At 51.1% G+C, this 6,056-nt stretch overlaps 1 long non-coding RNA gene across 1 annotated transcript; it reads left to right on the forward strand.

Moving 5' to 3' along the window:
* Positions 1 to 1,395: 1,395 nt before the first annotated feature.
* LOC114104264 (uncharacterized) lies at positions 1,396 to 2,989 on the forward strand. Its single transcript, XR_003584815.2, has 2 exons — positions 1,396 to 1,460; positions 2,728 to 2,989. It is a non-coding gene; the product is annotated as an uncharacterized lncRNA (long non-coding RNA).
* The last annotated feature ends 3,067 nt before the right edge of the window (positions 2,990 to 6,056 follow it).

The raw sequence follows: 6,056 nt of genomic DNA on the forward strand, positions 1-6,056 counted from the left end.
GGTCTGAGGCAACGGTGGTCTCTTAAAGGAGCAGTGTCTATTTCTGGCCAGTGACCCCACAAGGCCTCCTCATCACTTTTTCTTTAGACCCTTGCAGAAGGGCCCTATTTCACCTTTCTCTGTTCCGTTGTGGGAGGCTGGAAATGGATAGCAATTTTCCAGTTCAAAGGTCCCCCGTACTGCAAGGAAGGATGTGGGGCAATTTCCCTCTCCCTGAAGCCCTAGACCAACATTATTCTGGGCCCTGAAGTCTATGTGGGCCTGTTCCTGGATGGTGGAGCTAGAGAAGAGGCCCATGGCCTTCTGGGAAGGAGTCAGTGATGGTTGGTACACACCTATCTTTTCTACTTTCCTTCATATGCATTCCTCTTGATTCCAGAACCAAGCCCACTGAGGGGTTTTGACAACTCTGGGGAAAACATATGGCCCCAACTCAACTACCCCAGTTTTCCTCCCCCCAAACTCACACCCTGCTACCTTCCCCCAGCCAGGGGCCCTGGGCTGGGCAGCTTCCTGTCTTCCCCATGGGGAAAGCGGGGGTGACATGCAGGTGGGCGGGCCACCATGCCCACATCCGGTGGCCTCCAAAACCTCTCCTTGGAGCCTTTTTTCTCTCCTTTCCTCCAATCCCCCCTTTTCTCCTGTCCCTACGGCCCCTATGCCCTACCCAAGGGCCCTGGTCCTCACCAATGTTCTGCCCTGCCCTGAGGGACATAGGAACACACAACCCAGTGCCAACAGGCCCATCTAGCCTGAATGTGACCCCCATGTTGTGCTGAGGGGACAGGCCTAGTCTGCAGACAGGAACTAGGGAATGGGTATAGTTCTGGAGGATGCTGAGGACAATTGACTCCAAGGAGGGTTTTGGGGTGTTCTGGCCTGGGCCTCTAGCTCTGTGACATGCATCTGTAACTCCATAGCCTCACTGGGGAGCACATAGAGAGGAGCCATGGCGTGGTCTGAATTCTGACAGAGAAGAGTTTTCTGGACTGAAGTCAGTGGGGGTGGGGCTCAGACAGAATGTCCTTCTCTTGTGCTGGAATTCAGTACTTGTTTTGGGCACTCATGGAAGGCTCTGTCAGGGAGAACTTGTCTTCTAGGGTCACCTCCTATGCCCTGAGTCAGTCCTAGACTCTTGAACATCCCTTGGAGCTGGTGCCATGGGGGAAGGGCAGGCCTGGGATCCCAGAAGCCACCTGCCCAGGGCATGTAAGATGGTCGCTTCAGGCCCCCTCCCGCCAATACCCAGCTTTGTCTCTGGTTTCCTGTCAGTCTGTCCTCCCCAGGGAGGGGAGGGGTGGCTAATCTCCACTGCGGTGTGGGGGCGGGCTCCAAGACCGTTGGGCGCCCTGAGATCTGACCCACGTGGCCTTGCGTTTATAAGCCCTGCCCGCCCTGAAGGGAACCCCACTTCGGAGCCTGGAGCACAGGGCTTGCTCCCCTCAGCACTGCAGCACCAGGTAAGGACTTGAACCTTCACTTTAGCCTCAAGCAGGGCTCCTTCACTCTGGGCCTCAGGGGGCCATGGGGGGGCTTGGGTTGCAAGCTCTGGGTAGAGATGCTCAGGGTGGGGAGGTCAGGAACTTGAGTGCCAAGGCTTCCTGGCAAAGCTCTAGGCAAAGAGGTGCAATAACTGTCCAACTCACCTGGCTTCATGAGGGGACAGTTCCTTAACATCCTTTTAAACCTCTACTAGAAGTAGGATTAAAGGGTAAAATGGGGTGGGTGCAGTGACGCATGCCTGTAATCCCAGAGGCTCAGGAGGCTGAGAAAGGAGGATCCCTAGTTCAAAGCCAGCCTCAGAATTTTATCGAGGTCTTAAGCAATTTAACAAAATCCTGCCTCACAATAAAAAATAAAAAGGGCTGGGGATGTGGCTCAGTGGTTAAGGGCTCCTGGATTCAATCCCTGGTACTAGGGGGGAAGAATGTAAAATGGCTCCTCGTCCCCAGATGAAAGAGGTACCCAAGGCTCTGAGGAAAGAGGGCTGAAGAGTAGGGTGGGGATGGCAGAGTGTGGGCAAAGGCCCAAAAGCAGGACCAGTGCCAGCAACAGGCGCTAAGCCCCTTCCTCCACCCGACTTGGCCACCATTTCTGTTGATATACTCTTAGGCTCCTGCCTGGGGAGCAGCTGGCAGTGAGGGAGTCAGGGCCTTGGGCTAGTGGGGAGGCTGGGGCCAGAGGCCTTGGAGGGGAGGAGGCTGGGGGTGCCTCAATTGAACTCTGGACAGTGGGTAGTGTGGCTGGGAGGGGCCAGCCAGGGGGTTGCATAATTGGAGATAAGTGTGAGACCCCTGAAGTAGCCAGGGTCTCTACCTGAATGCCCCTGAGAGTGGGGGTGGTGGTGGGGTGGAGCCCTAGGGAGAAGGGAAGAGGGAACCAAAGAGGAAGTGGGGGGAGGGAGGTAGAGGAGGCAAATATGGCGCCATGCTGAGTCACGGCCCACACGGCCCTGGGCGGGCCCTTTGGGGGCCATGGGCGGGTGGAGGGGTCTTAGGAAGCTCCCGGGAGGGCTGGGGGATCTTGAAGCAGGAATCAGAAGGAGAAGCGGGTGGCCTGAAGATCACACGCAGACGAACAGACAGACAGTGCAGTCACCCATAAAGTAGAAAGCACTACTAACAGCACTGGAGGGTGTAGTGTTTCCTACTTTATGGATGAGTGTACTGTGGGCTTCGGAGACCACGCCACGCGGCCGCCACCCGCCACCGTCTTCCTCTACTTCAGGACCCTGAGACAGGTGAGCACCTCATTATCCTCCCCCACCCTGCCCAGACTTCTGGAAGGCCTCCACTTCGCCCCCACAAGTGCTGCCCTTCCTGGTCCTGGACAACTGGAAACATAATACATCAGGTCCTCTGCTATGCTGAAGTCCTGGAGGGTGTGGGGAAGGCTGGACATGTGGGCCCTGGTGCAGCAGCCGCAAGATGGAGGGAAATGTGTGGGGTGCCAGGGGCCCTGATGCTAATAAAGAATGGACTCTGCTTTTCTTTTGTCTGAGACTCTGTTGCTGGGCAAAGGGGTGGTGGGGTGCTGAGTGGAGTAGCAGGCACATGGACAATGTGGGTGCACAGAAGGCTTGGGAGGGAGTCCCTCTCACTTGCCTGAGAGAGAGAAAGAAGGTTTGTCCCTGACCACAAGATCAAGAGAGGATTCCAGGCCTGGCCAGGCTACAGTGGGGGTGGGTTGGGGAGGCCTGGGCCACTGAGCAAGGACATCCTGACAATCTGAAGATGGGCACCACATGAAGGGGCAGAACTATGAGGGGTTCTTCCATCTTTGATCCTAGCTATAGCCCTGCCCCCACCTTGCTCACTATACCCCAAACAGAAGGCTGCTTGCTTCTGGTTTTAATCCAAATCTAGAGGTCCTTGGTAGTATAAGAGTTAGACAAAAACACTATGGCACACATCTATAAGATGATGTGTGCACAGCATCTAATAGATAGACAAGGGCACAGAGACTAATATGCAAAACATACATACACGTGCACGTGCATTGACATAGAGGTGCCATGCATATATGCCAACAAAACACATAGGCAATTATATATAGACACATGTGACATAGCTGGCATATCACACAATGACACATAGATATACATTCAGCCAGGACACACACATATTCAGTAACACATATAAAACATGAAAATACACATATAGTAACATTCACATACACATAATGACATTTTTCATACATGGTGATATATAGAAATATATAGATATACTATGGCACACTGCGCACAGCATCTTATAGATAGACAAGGGCGCAGATACTAATACACAAAGCATACATACACATGTGCATTTGCAATTACATAGAGGTCCCATGCATATATGCCAACAAAACACATGTGCAGCTTCTTATAGACCTCCAACTGCAAGTATGTGTATATGTATACATATATTACACATGTATGTATATATATTACATATATATATACATATATGCAATTGGCCCTGTGTGGGTTTCATATCCAAGGATTCAATCAGTATTGGATTGAAATTTTTTTTTATTTTTATTTTTTTTTTTATTTTTTAGTTCTTGGCGGACACATCTTTGTTTGTATGTGATGCTGAGGATCGAACCCGGGCCGCACGCATGCCAGGCGAGCGCGCTACCACTTGAGCCACATCCCCAGCCCCCGATTGAAAATATTTTTTAAAAAATTGTGTAATGACCATGACTTTTTCTTGTCAGTATTCTCTTAGTAATATAGTATAACAGCTATTTACCTCACATTTACATTATATTATGTATTATTAGTAACTTAGAGATGATTTAAAGTTTACAGGAGGGGCTAGGAATGTAGCTTAGTGGTAATTTCCTAGCATGCACAAGGTCCTGAGTTAGATCCCCAACGCCACAAAACAAAACAAAACAAAAAAGGAAAAAAAAGTATATGGTAATATGAGTGTAGTTTATGTACAAGCACTACACCATTTTATAGAAGAGACATGTACACCATTTTATATAAGAGACTTGAGTGTCTGAATTATGGTATCCTGGGAGGTGGGTCTTGGAACCAATCCCCACTAGATACAGAGGGATGATTATATGTATAACCATATCATCAAATACACATGTCGTTGTATGTCATTATGCATATTTACATGTCTATATGTGTGTCATTATATGTTGTTAATGCCATATAATGACATCCATATACATATATCCTGATTCAGGTGTTGCAATTTATAAACTCACACGAGGATGTCCTCACACACACATAATAGGATATGCACAGACACTGGCAAATAGATAGACGCAAATAGACATAAGTACACACCAATGAGATTCATAGACAATGGTACAATGTCCCTCAAGTGCAGATAAATAAATGTATGTTTATGTTATATGTGCATGGACACAATCACTATGTGCATGTGTACATTCACTGTCCTAAACAGCGGCAACACTCATCTTGTAGTGGCATGCATACTGTTCTACACACTGCTTTAGGGAAGTAAAGATGTCACCTCCTCTCCATGTACTCCCTCCCCTTAGTTCCATTAGCTCTGGCCTGGGTGGAGCCCACTGTCAGGGGCTCTGTGGTTTAGTGCTACTGCTGCTATTCCACAGGGGTGCCACACGAGGGCCCCCAACCTTGGCTGAGACTAGCTTGTCTGCTAAGACCCAGGTTCAGAGGAGAGAGGGGCTGCCTCTCCAAGGCCTCTTCAAGTATCTTTGTTTCTAGGAACTCTATCTAGTCCCATATCCCATGGGCTGACTCCTGGGTCAGGGGGTTTCCCAGATCCTTGTTCTCAAAAGCCATTTTCTTATAGCAAAAGAGCCTAAGGCTGGGGGGGCGGGCAGGGGAGGGAAGAAGAAGAACTTCCTGACAATTCAGGGCAAAAGCAGCCCAACAGGTCATGAGGTCTCCCCCTGCTGGCCTGGGACAGGCAGGTTGGTCTCCAAATGTGGTCTGCCAGAAGGAAGCTGAAGCAATTTTCTCAGCTGATTTCTACCTCTCTGCTTCTATCTTCCCGTTTTTATCCTTTTATTTCTCTTTGTTTTCTTCAAATCCCGGGTTTCCTGGTCCTGCTCTTCTCCATGGTTGGATCTGTTACATCCTTCCTGTCTCCGTCTCCACCAGTCTCAGCAGTCTCCAGCCTGCTTGCCTCTGGACCCAGGAAGGTGTGAGGGCACATGGGGACAAGGGGTGGGGAGGCCACAAGTGGAGGGCGCTGAGCTGACATCCCGTGAGGAACCTGCTCTTCCCTCTATCCCGACCCTGCCAGCCGGTCCAGCCCACCAGTCCAGCGCCATCGCCATGGAAACCAGCAGCTGACTTCCTATTGGTGGGCGGGAGGGGAGGAGGAGGGGGAGGGGTGGGCAGGCTCTCCCCCGCTCCCCCTCATTCTGAGGCTCAGCCTTCCTCCGCGCCCACCATCTCCGGGCTCCGGGACTGTAAGGGACCCCTGCAGTCCCCCGAGCTGAGGCTAGCAGGGACAGAGACTATGAGGCAAGCAGCCCATCGACCCAGGCCTCCTTAGGACCAGCCCGGCCACCCAGCAAGCGAGTGAGCAGCAGCCGAGAGAGGAGCGGAGATAAAA

The sequence above is a fragment of the Marmota flaviventris genome, chromosome 17 (assembly GCF_047511675.1).
Source record: "Marmota flaviventris isolate mMarFla1 chromosome 17, mMarFla1.hap1, whole genome shotgun sequence".
Classification (NCBI taxonomy): Eukaryota; Metazoa; Chordata; class Mammalia; order Rodentia; family Sciuridae; genus Marmota; species Marmota flaviventris.